The following is a 15,893-nucleotide window of genomic DNA, read 5'->3' as shown; positions in this document are numbered from 1 at the left end:
CACCCATGCAAAGAACCAAGCATCTCCTCCCTGACCTGTCCCATCTACTCTTTAAGTCATCCCACCAGCACTGATTTCTTCTGCTGTCTTGAATAGTTACAGGTGCTTTTTAATAGAAGCATGGGAAAGGCAGACTCAGCATTAAGAGATCCTCAGAAATCTGTAAGAATATTTCTGGTGAGGGCACATCTGATTTCTAGGGGGAATATTTATGATGTATGCATGATCACGTCTCAGAACTTCATTCTCCACCTATTTAGGATTCCCACACTGGATTACAACCTGCCTTCACATATGAGATATTGAAGCTTTCAATGAGGTCACGCCGACAAGCACTGACGGGTGAGTCATGCTGCAGTAGCCAGAGATACTAGCAACAGATTTGTTAATCTGTATGCAGTCTAACTCTTTCTCTGGTCTAGAATCTTAGTCAAGAGTGGGACACAATGTCTCAGAGCTGGGTGGCTGCAGAATTGCTGAAGAGCAAGGCCACATTTTCACAACTGCTTTACAGGTTACAATAACAATCAGTTCCTGCGAGTATGTTTACAACAGGGCAAAATGTGTTGCTTTACCTATAAAATGGAAGATCAAGATCCAGATGGGGTCAACAGCAGAGCCATTCTTTGCAGATCACTGGAAAAGCCACCACGCTAATAAAGGAAACTACGGGTTTTCAGAAGAGTTTCTCCACCTCTTGCTCCAGCAGTTTAAATCATCATCTCCAGCAAGCTGCTCTTCTAGAGACTACATCCCCGTACCAGGGCCGGCAGGTGTAAATACACATCTGTACACCAGCCAGTCTGGCACAAAGGTGTAGTAACAGGGCTGTTAGGCTTGGGTTTGAGATAAGACATCTAACCATAACCCAGCAGCATCAGGCACAAAAACTCTGCTACAGGGGGGAAACCTGTGGAGAAGGACTAAGTGAGGAAACAACAACATCCTGAACTGCCACAGCAAAATTCAGTGAGCTTGCCTGTGAAAGCTTTGAAAGTGTGGCAAGAGGGACACGAAAAACCATGGAACAAGTGAGATACGGGGACTGAGTGCATGACAGTGGAAAATGTTTCTTCATTTTGCCTAAACTTCTGGACAGCCAGAAAAAGAATCACTCAGAAGGGGAAGAGGCAAACTAAATCTGAAAGAAATTCTGTAGAGGGAGAACAAAGAAACAAGGTGCTGTTGTACTCTCATTGCTACAAAGCTAAATTAAGCTTCCTACATCAAGCAAAGAAATAATTGTTTAAGAATTCTATTCAGAAGACAGCATGAGCAGCAAATGCCAGTGGGACAACTAACAAAAGGTGTCTTCTCACAGAGCAAGAAAACTACCTGGAGATTGCATAACTATAATGAGTTTCCTCCCGGTTTCACATTATTAGTCACCTTTCACCCTTCTCTGCCAAAGGCCTCTGCTTATACATCCATCCAAGGACCAGAGCCAAGACACAAGCCTTTCCTGCGCGGCTTCTTTCCATCAGTCACTCTTCAAGGTCAAGGCTTCCACAATACCGATCCTTGCTGCCCATTCCAGACATTTTGAACCAACTCCAGAGTAAAACCCTCTTCAGCCCTGTTGTTGGGAAAAGATCTGAGATACCTGAACAGACCCTCCTTACACTCAGCTGTTATGGCCTGAGAAAAAGTTTTTAGACCAACGCACTTTGATTTTGCTGTTAAAAGGGAGTCAGGAACATTGTTAGCTACAACTGTGTTTAAGAGACACCCCAACACCTCACTTATCTTTCAGCATCCCATCTGATATATCGAAGTGCAATGCATCTTGTTGTGCTGTATCGGTCACAATATGTTGTACTGATATTCTGGAAGTACTTGCTAGCATCAGTTCATTTGGCATGTATGTTATAAGCTGTGTATCAAAAAAAAGCATCTGAAAAACAACAGCTTAATCAGCTTATTGCAGAGAAGGGTGAAACAAATTCCTGGGTGTCCCTGGGCAACATATATTACAAAATACTCTGAAAGTAATCAGAGGAAATGTAGATCTGGCAAAAGGAGGATTTTTTTTTCAAGTTCTGAAAATATTTCAAAGCAAAACCATTGCAAAGATGCATCAAGGAGCCCTCTCCAGCAGAAGACATGCCTACCTAGAGTCCTTTAGAAACCTGTTTGACTCAGGTGGAAATGACCTACTGGCATTTATTTGTAATTGCCCAGCATGGCAGTCGCTGAGGAAGGAAAAGCTGTTGAGTCACACTGCAAGCCACTTTTCCACTTTTGTCTGGTTGCCCAGAGGGTAGAGTGGGACAGTCAGAAGGCTGAGATTCTGTTTATGCCTCTGACACTGATTTCCCATATGACCTTGGTAAGCACTACTTCTTGTGCCACTGTTTCCCCATTTCTCAACAGATAAAACCACTCCCTTGACTCATGGGACAATCATAAGCGCACAGCAAGGAACACATTTGTTTCTCTAATAAAAGGTAAGAGAGAAGAGTGAAGTATTATTATTGTTGTCATATAATACAGAAGTGGTTATGTAATAACACCAGTATTGCTTCATTTTTGTCATTACAACGCAACAAACTGTCAGAGGGATACTGTCTGACATTATATCTTCATCCCGGCAAGTGTGCAGCGCTGTTTACCTCATTGATACAAAACCAGATTACAGCAATCTGGAAGACTCTACCTCGTTTATTTTGACCAGCCGTTCTCCAGAACATGTTTTTCCTGTATAACCTTGTAACCCATAATAATGGCCCAAACTACACTGCAGGAACGACGGCAGGTTTCACGAGCTAGTAAAAGCAAAACAATTCCTCACTTGTGCATTGCACAACTACTCACACACTAAAACACAGGAGTGCTTATCTTTTTTTGCAAACAGAGAACAAGACGAGGGTTAGGTTCTACATCGGCACATAATATGTTCAAAGAACACATTCTAAAAATCTCAATGCCATGAAAGAATTTTAAAGACTCCATAATTTGGCTAAATTACATTCTGCTTGTACGACGGCAAATTTCCTAAATGAAAAGCATTGACAACTGCTGTTCATAACTGCTATCATACTTAATACCCATATTTCATTGGTTCACTTTCTACAATTTATTCCAAAATTTGCAATTGTTCCCTTTAAAAAGGTGAGATTAAAGCAGCATGTGGACTGAAGGCTCAGGAAGGTATGACTGCGATTAAGGCAGCTGAAGCCCTGCCCTTATCACATTCTTATCTTTATCTCCTGAAAGTATTTATAAAGCAATGATTACTGTACTAGGCCCCATCCCTCCTCTGAGTCAGTTCTGAACCAGCACCTTCGTGCTGCTGTAGGAAGTTTACACTGCTAGAGGTGTTGTCATTCTGCTGAGACAGAAAGCCAAGCTTCTCTCACTTAAAGTCATTTAAAAAAATAAACTGTGACACTTCTAAAGAAGTAGGGGTGTTAACCCCAATGTCCTGGCCAAATTCCCAGCTTGAATAATTACAATGTGCCTTGAATAAATTCTTGCCACAGCTTCCGTTGGACATAGCATTGTTCTCTACTTCCTCTCCTACAATATTATGGAGTGCTGATGCATGCTCTTAAAGGTCCTGTCTACACAGGGACGTCGTACAGGTCTACCCCAGGACCAGCTCTGCAGCAGAACACTGGGAACAACGTGTTGAAACTAGTTCTGCCTGTCAGCCGAACCGCTAGGCAATTTGTAATTTTTATTTATTGGTGTTCTGGCACCTCCTTCAGATGGAATTAACCTTGAGTACAGCTATCTGATAGATAAACTGGTGCAAATCCCAGATGCAGACATACAGAAACCTGTTTAGTTCTTCTTTAAATGAAGTAAATTTGCATCAGGAAATTAGCAAACTAGGCTAAACTAATTTCACTTTCTAGATGCCTACTATGATCATCTGAGAAGGCAGCAAGAGCATGCCTAATAGCACAGGGCTAGAAAAGCAAGATAAATGTGCCTATTTAGTTTACCTGGCGACAATAAACATCACAGTTTTCATACTGTCTGCTCCTTCAGAGCTCAGACTTCTCTAGATTGGTGCTCCACAGACAACACTGTTTATTTTTGAAGCAGTCACTGAACACATATCAAATGCGTACCTAATATTTTAAGTAAGATACTTGATAGTTAATGGTAAAGCATTATTCACATTTTTCTGCAGCCACTGTTAGAGACTCTGAGGATTTTTACCTAGAGCTAGGCCAAGGCCTGGATTCTCTGCTGGTGTTTGCTGGGTTAGCTCCACGGACCCCACCAGCTGAAGCTTTTACTCTTACAATTCATGAGCTTAAAGGCAATTTGTGTGCAGGAAGAAGTACAAGATCAAGATTCAGAAGAACCTGATTCGCAGTTCCTCCTTCTGACCCCACGGGCAGATCAATCCCTCTTACTGCTCCATTTACTTCTCCCATCTGCAAAAGCAAATGACACTCCCTAATTTGACAAAACAAGTACAAAACCAAGTTTATATTGATAGGCCATGCTGAGCAGATTCATGTTAAAAAAACATTTGAAAATACAAATATTTACCTTCAAGGGTGTCCTTAATTTCCCCAGAAGCATGCCTCCAAACCCATATTATTTTAGAAGACAGAAACTGTAGTTGCAGAAAGTGGATGGTTTTATTTTTGTGCCATTACAAAAATGCCTTTTAACTTGTCAAACGATACGCTACAAATATCTTTGGCAGATGAATGAAACCAAGTTTCCTGTCATAGCTGCCAACTTCAAGGTTGAGATAATCGGATAAACCTTTAGTTTGCCTCTCCCAATACTTACAACAACATATGTTTGTAGCGATCCACATTTGTCTTACTTTTCCTATTGGGATTTGAAAAGGCAAAGTATCAGACCACTACATGACAAGCTTGCAAAACTCTACATGTGGTCCACAATTATTACAGCAAACCTCTCTTCGTGACGACTCTCCTCAGGTTTCCCCCATCCCAGGTTAAAGAGTCCCCGGTAGCCCTGCTTGTCTAAATGGAAATGCAAAGTTTATATAAATAATATCCGGCATCATCCTCAATGCCTGCTAGATACAAAGCCTTCTTATGGTACAAAATACCTATTAGTTTATGGGAAAGTGGGAACAAAATTTTATTCACTTGTTTTATTTCAGCAGTATCCGTAATACTGGATTTACAGAATTGTACTATTTCATACTGCAGGCACCTCAAAACTGTGAATATTTCCAGGGTACTTTATAACCGAGAACACTCTCCCTTCTGATATAATCCTGAATTTATAAGTGGAAGCAATCCCTACAAACACACCTTTTACAAAGTTTGTGTCTTAGGTAACTGCTTCTATTAATTTATTATCAGGATGTCAGTACAAATGGTTATTTTGATGATTCCTTGCCCCCATCCTTCTGAAAGGGAAAGCAACTATAAACACGAGGGAGACTGACCTCAGCGATTTCCTCTGTTCAGACAGGAGCACAATGCGCTTCGACACCATGACGAGGAGAGGTGGACTGTTCAGAATTCCTCCAGCTGTAATCTATAGTAAAAACAAATAAATACATGACTACAAGACGTGATAATTAATCCCTGCATGAAGCCAACTGTTATCTCGAGTTTGTAGATGGAGATACCAAAGCACACAAAGGCTCAACAACCTACCAAGTTCAAAACCCACCACCCAGAGCCAGGACTACAGCTCAGGAGGCCATGTCCTTGGCCCACGATAATTTTTTTTTCTTTTTTTTTTTTTCCTCTCCCCTCTTCTGGCCATAAACCAGATACAGTTCGACCAAGGGCACCCACCTGGTCAGGCCAGTTGCTCAGGAGTTAGCATTAGCAGACACCTACCACCTCCTGGGATTATCACCGGCAGCTCTGCTCAGCCAGATATCCTCACCTCGAGCTGGCCTGCCCCAAACCCACCCTCCTGGGCCACACCTGCCGCCAAGCAGCTCCCCCCTGCCCCCAGGCCTCTCCCCTGCCCTCATTCCCCCTCTCCCCACCCGCGCCCAGGCCCCACCTGCCACATCCCCAAGCCCTCCTTCTCTCCGCTCGCCCCCAGCTAACCTTCCTCGCGCCTTTCCTCAGTTTCCCCATTCCCCTTCAAGCTTTTTTGGCTTTTTTTTTTTTTTTTCCCCAGCAACAGCTCTTACCACCTCAGCCCCCCTCCTCAGCAGCCCCCCTCCTCCATTTTCTCCCTCAGGCCCCTCTCACCCCACCTCACAGCGCTCCGGGTCCCCCCCACACGAGGCTCCCACAAACCCTCCGGCTCCCCCTCAATGCCTCCAGCACCCCCGAGCCCCCGTTTCCCTCTCATCCCTCTCTCTCAACGCCCCGGGCCCTGACTTTCCCTCCCACCCACGCCCCGCTCGCCCCCTCCTCGCTCAGCCCCTGGCGGCCCCGCCCCTCCTTCTCCGCGGCCCCGCCGCCCCCCGCCCCTCCCGCGGTGAAGGCGGAGGTGGGGGGGGGGGGGGGGGAGAGAGAGAGAGAGAGGGCGGCGAAGTCTCGCGAGAGGGGCGGGCGGGGGCCGCTGGCTGCGGGCAGCGCGGAGCGGCGGCGACGGAGCAGCCGGAGCCCGGGCGGCGCTGAGGGGAGGCGGCAGGCAGGCAGCCAGCCATCCCGGTGCGGCCCGGCCGAGGGACCCGCTCCGCCGCGGCAGGCACGGCCGGCGCCGCCCGCCTTCCCCTACGCCGTGCCCCGGCGGCGCGGCGCGGCCTGGCCGCGGTTCGGCGAGCGGGGCCCAGGCGGCGGCGGCGGCCGTGGTGGTGGTGGCGGCGGCGGCAGCAGCAGCAGCAGCGGCTGGGCGCTCCGCCGCGCCTGCCCTGCCATCTTAGGTGCCGTGCCCCGCCGCCTTTGTGCCCGCCGCGCCCGGGCACCCGCGGGGGCCGGGCCCGACGCCCCTCCGGGGGCGCCTCCCCCCGCGGGGCCGCCGCCCCTTGCCCCGCTCCTCCTTCTCCTCCTCCTCCTCCTCCTCCGCGGGGGGCCGACCGGCGCTCCCAGCCCGGCTGCGGCGGAGGGTAAGGCGGGCATCGCGGCGAGGGGCTCGGCCGGGGCGGGTCGGCGGCGGGGGAGCCCCCGGGAGGGGTTGAGGGAGGAGGAGGAGGAGAAGAGGAAGGGGGGGGGGGGGGGGAGCGGCCCGGTGGGGCCGGCGCCTCCCCCGCCGCGCTCTGCGGCAGTTGCCGCAGGACTCGGGGCTGGTGCCTCGGCCCCGGCGGCGGGCGCGGAGCCCCGGCGGGGGAGCGGGAAGCGAAATGGCGCTTCCCTCCGGGGGGCGAGCCGCCGCCGGGGGCCGGGTGTTCCTGGCGGCCGCCGCTGTCAGGGGCCGCCCGCGGCCTAGGGCTGGGGCCGGGCTGCCGGCTGCCCCCGGCCGGGCGAGCCCTGCGCTTCGGGCCGTCTTTTTGTCTGCGCGGCTCCGGTGGGCTTCGTCGGCCGAGCCCGGAGCCCCCGAGGGGCTGGGGGTCCCTCAGAGACCGGGCGCGGATTCCTGCCCTTCCCCCTCCCCTCATTTTTTTTTTTTAATTTTTTTTTTTTTTCTCCCCCTTCCCTGCCCCTCGCTCCTCCCCAAGTGGTGAGTTCTCAGTGTAAATACCATTTTGTTCGGTGCTGGTGTGGGATTTAGCTGAAAGTGACCTATTTTAAAGACCTTTTATTGCTTCCCCTCAGCAATGCATGTGGCGGCCGGTTCCGTTAGCCAAATAGCGTTTCCCAACCATTTTAATTTGTCAGATTAAAACATCCTCATGGAGGCTAGGTCTCTGCAAACCCGCGTGTGGGTCTGTCTTTAGAAATACCGTTCAGCTCGCTTTGCTGCAAGCATCTTTGGAGCACCGGAGTTCACCTTTGTCACTGTGCAAGCAGAAATAAATATAAAGGCGATACCTGTAAGATGCGGTTGTACCATTGTGTTGGGCGCGGTACAAGAAATGGTGGGGGGGAGAAACAGGGATTAAAATGGTTGTTGTCAAGTGTAGATCTTGGGGGGGGGAAAAATGACAGAACGGTGTTAGCCTTGAGGACTTTTATTTTCTTAGAAAAACGCTTCATGTTTATCGTGCTTCTCTGCTGCTTATCATGGTATGGAGTGTTTCATTAGGTGGCATTTTAGCGGCTAAGTTGGTTAAATAGCAGTTCCATTAACTAGTTGAACAAATCGTGTCCTTCACCTTTGACTATTGCATTTGAGAGCCCTTACAGCAGTGTGTCCATGCATGCCAAGGACGAATTAATAAGATGTTACCTAAAGGTTTGGATGTTATCGATTCCTTACTGTTAATGCTGTTTATAGTGCATTTGACATGACTCTGGTTTTATGCATTTGGATAAAGGTGATCAGCTTGGAATGCTTCAAATGAAATATTCCCAAAATACCACCCCTAACATTATGTATATATGTGTTTGAACATTATAACTCAGATCTTCAGTATCTGAAAAATATCTTTAGTAGCTAGCACATCACAATAGTGAAAACACGGTGGAAAACTGATCTATTTTGACACTAGTGAAGGTTTGTTTTCATATTTCAGGATTACAGAATAACAACTTCTGTTGCAATAAATAGGATTTTGGATACATTTTTCTTGAAACGACTTTGAGCCTACATTTTCCTTGCCTTTGTGCCTGTTCATAGTGAAGGTGTCATAGTTTTTGCTACTTATGTCCAAGGGCAAACCTAATCAACGATTGGTTTGAGCCTTCATATTAGATTCTGCACAACGTTGGCCTAGTTCTGGCTGGTATGTTTGCCATTTTTAGGACTCCTCTTCCTTTTGTCTGTAGGCTCAAATACATTGATAAACTTGAACCTTAATTTGTCCTTTGAACTTGAGAGAATGTTTTTCTCATCTGCTAAGAATATCTTACTGAAGAGAAAGTGGTTCTGGTATAACAGCTTAAATTAAATTTAATCCTGTTAAAAAACAACTGCCTGAAGTAAAATCTTTTTGGATAGATTGATATTTTTTTCTTTTTAACTGAGCTGAAATTAAGTGCTGCATGTAGAGGACCAGATGTTGGCATTAAAATTATATACAGATAAGGTGATGTAGGCCTCAAGTTAAACTCTTAGCAAAAGTTATCTATCGTATGTCCTTCCATTAAATTCTGTTGTAAGCTAAGCTGGGGAATTTTAAATGTTTACTTCCATCCAATGAACGTTTCCATTTGTGCAGGGTTTGTCTTTGCCTGTCCATTATAATTCATCAGGTTTTGTCACTAGAATAACACACTTAATGAGTTGTAAGACAGCTTAAGGTTTTATGCTTGGCGAGATACATTAGGAGAGAAGCAAATATCACACTAATAATTGCATCTTCAGATGTATCCTAATAGTGGATTTCCTGAAATGAGGGTGTTTTGTGGAGAACAATAGATACGGCAAGGAATTCAGAGATTTGTTTTAAAGATGTTGTAGGTAGCTCTGCAGTACGGAGTGCCACTTTGACACAACCATTGCAGACACAAGAGGAACATTAGGTGGTTTCCAGGTACTTGGTTTTCAGGTGCTAATTCTCTTTCTAGCAAAGACAGACTGAATGGACTGCTGCTGTTGTCTCTCCTGCAAGGATATACTTCGGGATATACTCTCTATGTATAGAGACTACAGGCATTTGCAGAATATGCCTCATATAGGTTTATTTGATGGTATAGATGTTTTGTCAAATAAGAAAATGTTTAGTGTTGGTCTGGCTCTCTTTGTAATCCAGAAGTGGCAAGGAAGCTATGACAGATAGCATGTGTCTTATTCCATTCTCAGTGTATTTTGGTGAACCCTTGCATAATCACTAAGATCCTAGCTTAGAAGCGTTTTCTGTTGTGTTTCTGTTCATATTAAAATCATGTAAGCAACATACTGTGATGTTGAAGTGCACACTAGAAACTATAAAGATCTTTGGTGTTACCAGTGATGACCCAGGCTCTTGTCTTCCGCATTACAATGGTTATGGGTGGCCAGTGCGTTTTTTCTATTTAAGTATGCTCTGTAGTGTAATGGTTTTTCATTTTATTTCCCTATGCGAACCTGGACAAAGGAAAGAGCTTAACTTCAGCTCTGGACTAGAATCATGTCTATGTTAGGAAGTTATCGTGGGTCTGACAGCGGGGTTTCGGGTGCGGGTGACACGCGTCCTGCCTCGGTTTACCACGTTTGAGACAAGCTTGTCTGTAGCAGTGCAGAGAAGCATGATTTAATACCTTCTGGGACTGATGGCTGTCCTTTCTTTTACAACTCTTGAATATGTCTTGCTCTTCTGCACAAATGGCTCTTTCGTTACCGACATGACACTGGATGAAACCCTGGTCTGTGTGGTCTTGTGCTCGCTGGTGAGCTCCTGTTACACTAGGAGTTGATTTAGGTGCGTGCTCCTGTCGCCCACCTGCTTTTCCATGTATGTCATTCCATTGGTGCTGGTCTTTGATCCTGCAGTGAGCCACACCTGCAGAAAGCTAAGCCAAGGAAAAATGCAAGGAGTTTTGTGCCAGCTTGGTGATCTGAAATGGTTCAGTGCACGGTTAGGTGATGCTAGAGCCAACCCAAGGGACTGGGCTGCACCAGGACAGCCAGCGATTAGATCGGTTTATGCTGCCATGGAACCACAGCTTGTTCGGAGACAGAGGTGGTTGGTGGCACTTTTTTCTAAACTTGGAGTAGTTAGGTGTCAGGATTCTTTGTTTTCATTGTTCTTTAACATACTGAGGAGTTGCTCATCATACATTGATTTCTGTGTGGAGAAGAAACTGGAAAAAATCCAATGGATAAAGGGTCAGAAAACCACTAATCCCCTCATGTGAAGTTCCAGAGGGAGCTCAGCTGTGCAGAGCTGCGAAGCAGAGTCCTTCCTGTGAAAGCAGAACTTAAAATACAAAAACATGAAATCAGAGGTGAAGTGCAAAGTGTCTGAGGGGAAAAAGTGTGCACAAAACCAGAGAAAAGGATGGAGAGCTGTTTAAAAGCACAGTTGGCTTTTAGACGCTGTGTTCCCTCCTCCTTGTCTAAGTGCTCATTTACAGTACAACACATGGAGGAAGGAATAATTCTGAAGGTCCTTAGAAACACAATGGACATTAGACAGCACAATGGGTGCTCCCAACGTGGTTTCTTAAAGCAGTTTTAAAACAAATATTTGGTGATTACTGGAATGACAGTATTTTTTTAATTACCAAAGGGAAACCATTGAGAACTTTTAATACTTTGTTAGAAATGAGGCCATTGTTACTGTTGACAAATTTTTTTTTTTAACATCCTGCTAAATCTTTTTTTTTTTTTTTTTTTTTTTCCTCCCCTCCCAGAAGAAAAGGCAAGGTAGCCACTGTAAACACAGCATGAAATTGCCAAAGCAGCAATAAGTTTTGTCTAAACAGAAAAGTTTCTCCAGTTTAATCGGAGCTTGCTGAGCTGGGATATCCAGAGTTAGTTTGGCGCCTGCGTTGTAGCTTAGAGATGAGGTTTTCTTTTTCGTAGGGGTATGGTGAGGACAGTCTAACATGAGTTACAGGGGTGCTGGCTTCTTAATGTGAGTGAACAGTAGCTAGTAGTTTTGCCTGTTGTACTGCTTGGCTACAAACAGTTCTGATTTTTCTCTGGGGGTCAGGATGGGGTGACAGCATGAGATTTACATATTGCATATTGTCCTTAGAACAGAAAAGGCTAGAAATGTTTAGTTTTGGGGAAAACTTAGATCTTGAGGAAAGAAGTAAAAATAACAGAACTCTAAAGCTGGCAGGCTTTGCCGTTTTCTGTGCTTGTGATCTTCTGCTGACCCTTATTACAGTCCTGGCTACAGCCATGCAAATGTTTTCTTTAGAGTGAGATGTAATTTTATAAAAACAGTTTTCTCCTACGCTCATCAAGTGTAGCATGTTTACGGGGCAGCCTTCTATCAGAATGTGGTGAGCGGTGCCTGTGAATTTAGTCGGAAGCTTTTGTTGCATGTCAGTGATGTCAAGCGATATCTGAAAAGCAAATTTTAATGATTAATGTTGATCTCTGAGGTTCTTGCTTATAGCTTTCAGACCAAAAGCCAATATCCATTATACTTCAATTCTTAAAATATGAATAAAGTTACTTTCAGCCTTCCACTTAGTTCAGCTAAACTTAAAGAGCCCTTTTTCTTCTCTTTAGTCTGCTGCCATTCACTGAGCATCAGTGGACATGGGTTTTGGAGGGTTAGATCGTTTAGGATCAGTACCTCTCTTTGCGTTGCTGGCTCAGCCTCAGTTCATTCTGGTCTGACTGATTTCTAACCTGAAGAAAGCTTTGGGATCCAGGAGCTTGCGAAGGTGGAATATGCGAATGCAAGTATGTTGAAAGGGTAAGGAACATTTCTTGTTACAGTTTTTGGCTCGTTCCCCATGCATGTGTTCAGTCTGTTTTCCAAGCATCCAGCAATCTTTCCTCTTCCCTGACGTACCACTACTCCACGGCAATAATAGACCCATGAGCCTGTTCCCAGAGAATTCTTGTATTGGGATTTCTTGGAAAGAATCGCATGTGGTATTGCACATGTTTGTTATTTTTTGCCTCCCTCCCCCTTCCTTAATATGCAATTCTTGTTTCCCACCTCAGTCCCCTTTTAATTGGTGACTGTCACTCCCTCCCCTAGACGAGATGGGAAGAGAGGTTATTTTTGCTGCCGCTGTTTCTCAAATAGGCCACGAGTGTCCAGTAAGTAGTGCAGTAACTTTCTCCATGGGAAACCATCAGCTATTAGGATTTCTCAAGCTGCGTCCCGGTGGCAGTGCAACATGTTTCTTTAGTTCTGGCTTGCAGTTGTCACTAGCGCTAGCTCCTCCCAGTTCCCACTTCCTTGTAACCCAATCTGAATAAAGATCATGGGATTTGAATGCGCCTTGCTTTGCTGCTGCTGCTCTGGGGGTTTGCGTTGTCTCGGTGTTCTTCGTAAACTGTACGTTGTGATCTTTGTTTTTTTGGCTTTGCTTGTTCCAAAGAGCAGTTGACAGTTGTTAAAATCGGTTCTGGGCCAGCAATGATTTGATGCAATTAAACTGTGTTAAATATGTTCCAGAACTGTTTCTTGGCCTAGATAGCAAACTAGTTAAACCCTGGGTTTGGAATCTATTTCTGTGTGATTTGGCCCTGTGCCCCTAGGTAAGCTGTCGACCTCCTCACGGGTCAAACGCAGCACAGGATCTCTGCACAGCACACGACCTTCTGCCTTGAGATCCTCCTCCCTACTTTGTCTCCTTGGGCTTTTTTATTACCTTTTACATCTCAAAGTCTTATCTTGAGAACTGGGTACCAGACTAACTGTAGTGATGTGGTTTCACCACCCGTAAAGACTTAACTGCGTTGCTGTGATAGGATTTTCCCTGGCATCAGCTGCACTGGTACAAACCCCACTTTATACTTGCTCAGTGTATCCTAGTATGCAGGCAGGCTCCTAAATGGAGGTTTTTATGAAGGTTTGCAACTTTAATTTAAAAAGAGGGTAAGCTAGGCCTTGACAAAATTTCAGACTGGCTTCTAGAAGTGTGTATCAAAGTTGGGAAGGAAATAATGATACGTTTCAGAGGCAGTGCTTTGCTAAGAACGCCAAGCTCCATTTTTTTATTGTAGGTTAATTGCCATATAGGCAAACTCCAAACTCTTACTTGGGTTTTTGGCTTAATTTCCCTTCTTCCCTTTCCACACAAAACCCCCTCTAACACATGCTTTGAAGTATTTAAAATTAGGTTAGTCTCTGGCTGGAGGTGTGTGGTAGAACCTCCTGTTAATTCTTGCTGGGACCTGCCCGTTTTGCAGCAAGAATGCAGACGAACCCATCTGAATGCTGATCATCTGTCCTTTGTGGAGGATGGAAGATTATTTTTCCTTCCTTTGATACAATACATGGGCATGGGAATCCTAGAGCATCTCCGTTCCAAAAGCCACACCAAGTACCTGGAGCCATACAGGAAGGAGTTTGTGCCCATGGAGGTGGGGGAGGAGCGCTCGGAGAGGATGCTTGGTCTGAGTTTGGTTGATTGCGTGAGAATCACTGGAGATATTTCCTCCTCCCACTCTCCAAAGATGTTGCTGTGAGCTGCTAGCTCAGAAGTTGACCACATTCTTACAGATCAGCCTACACAATAGTCCTCAACTGACCAGTCTCGTCAAAATTTCACTCTGTTGCTGCCTAGGAAGACAGAGCACAGGATCTCAAATGCTTGAATAACCTGTACTTAAGAAGAGGTCAACATGCATGCTTTTTATCCAAAATAAAATGTTATGGAAGAAGCAAGTTCTCATTTTCACCATTACTTTTTATTTAATTGCAATACTGATGTTTTAAATTTGTTTGCAAAAACAAGACTAGGCAAAAGATTTTCTCCTGGTTTGACAATCACAAGCAGAGTGCTTTGGATACTAGACTGACATGAAAATAGTTTACGTATGAAGAATATGATTTACCTTCACCACCTCACAATTAGTTACAGAAACATAACATTTAAAGAATTATTTGCTAGTTTGTTGAAAAAGATTTGACATGCAGTTTTTGATGCACAGTGTTCTTTAAAATATTTTGGAAAAGTCCCTACATTTTCCCAAATATTTTAATGGTAGATGCTGCTTCTTAAATAGCCCCTATCTCTTGAAAATATTAATTCACACGTTATTTTAAGTATCTTGTTTTTTCCACTGTTGCAGGAATTGGTAATCGTGGGCGACTGTGCAGGCGGGCCCTCACGTGGGGCTCTGGAGTCTTTCCACGGTGGCTGGTCCAGCACCAGCGTGTGTGCCCCTTGCACTCTCTGGTATTGAAAATTAATTACTGTAGTGACTATAAATTGGTGTAATCACTATGCTTTTTGTAGGTATCACAGATATTCTTATGTTTAAATAGAAATAGCTATCATTAATATTAATACAATGAGAAATGAAATACTAATACACAAATAGAAATTTAAGTAAGCTATAACACAGAAATATTATCTTACATATGTGATGTTTTTATACTTTTTTTCTGAGTTGGCAGGATAATAATAATGATTCCCAGTTCTTAATTTCATTCATAAATCTCAAGATATTTTAAACGAATGATGAATGCCTATTGACTTTCATATTTACAAGGTGAAGCTCCTGAAGTACAGGTGGAGGAGCTGAGTGATTTGCCGAGCATAGCTGGTGACAGAGGTAGGAGAAGTTGTCTCCTTGGTCTCCAGTTAACATCTGACCAGCAGGACTGCAGTACTTTCTAGGCTGTGAAGTATAAGCAGAGGTGTACGAGATGCTGCATTGGCTGGAGGGTGTGGTGGAGCAGCACAGGCCTCAGAGTTCAGCCGCACCACTGTCCCAGATCTCTTCCTGAAAGTCTGGCTGGCCTACTGATAATGCAGGGGTTGGCTTTTTGTTCCATCATATGAGCACTATGTAGATTTTTCTTATCAGAATGGCAATTTAGTGCTGTTCATGAATGAGCTGGCTAAATCTTGAAATTTCTAATATGATTTGTTGCCTGATTTATTTATTTTTATTTTTTTTTAAATAATTCTGAAAGGGAACTTTAATGCATTATGGATCAGTCCTTGAACCTGATGAACAACAAACTAAGTATTGTGATTTTAGGAGTCAGTGACATGCAGGGATGACTAGGAACTGCTCACCTAAGTAAAAATATTCTTGTGCATATATAATTGCAAGACTCGGAGATTGTCTGGACATCTTTATGGAGATCTGTGGAGACAGAGTGTATCCTTTCATCCTGTTTGTGGAGTTGAATCTCACATCTTCTTTAGGGTCTAGTTATTGTGTGATGCAAATGCATACTGCTATTTTCTGTAAAAAACTGAACGCGTTCTCACCTGATGCACTAGGAAGGAAGAGCTTCAAGCTCCTGTACCTGTCAGGAATCTGTGAGCGTTGCTGAGCGAACCATTGCTCTACTCATCACAAGTAACTTTGATCTGTTCTAGATTCTACTTCAGCTGTCTCTGCAGAGAGCTTTATGGTGT

The 15,893-nt window shown here is 44.8% G+C and overlaps 2 protein-coding genes across 2 annotated transcripts in view; one reads left to right on the top strand and one right to left on the bottom strand.

Annotated features, from left to right (window-relative positions):
- The window catches only part of NUFIP2 (nuclear FMR1 interacting protein 2), a 36,293-nt gene extending 30,422 nt beyond the window's left edge, over positions 1 to 5,871 (bottom strand). Inside the window, exons 1-2 of the mRNA XM_086762827.1 lie at positions 5,796 to 5,871; positions 5,393 to 5,484 (exon numbers count right to left, since the gene is read on the bottom strand). The gene's annotated coding sequence lies outside the window, so the exon portion shown is untranslated. The remainder of the gene's footprint in view (positions 1 to 5,392; positions 5,485 to 5,795) is intronic.
- A 639-nt stretch (positions 5,872 to 6,510) lies between these two features.
- The window catches only part of TAOK1 (TAO kinase 1), a 66,933-nt gene continuing 57,550 nt past the window's right edge, over positions 6,511 to 15,893 (top strand). Inside the window, exon 1 of the mRNA XM_086763194.1 lies at positions 6,511 to 6,964. The gene's annotated coding sequence lies outside the window, so the exon portion shown is untranslated. The remainder of the gene's footprint in view (positions 6,965 to 15,893) is intronic.

The sequence above is a fragment of the Chlamydotis macqueenii genome, chromosome 19 (genome assembly GCF_036417535.1).
Source record: "Chlamydotis macqueenii isolate bChlMac1 chromosome 19, bChlMac1.mat, whole genome shotgun sequence".
Lineage (NCBI taxonomy): Eukaryota > Metazoa > Chordata > Aves > Otidiformes > Otididae > Chlamydotis > Chlamydotis macqueenii.
Note: the sequence above shows the minus strand (reverse complement) of the source record. Positions and strands in the feature narration are given on the sequence as shown.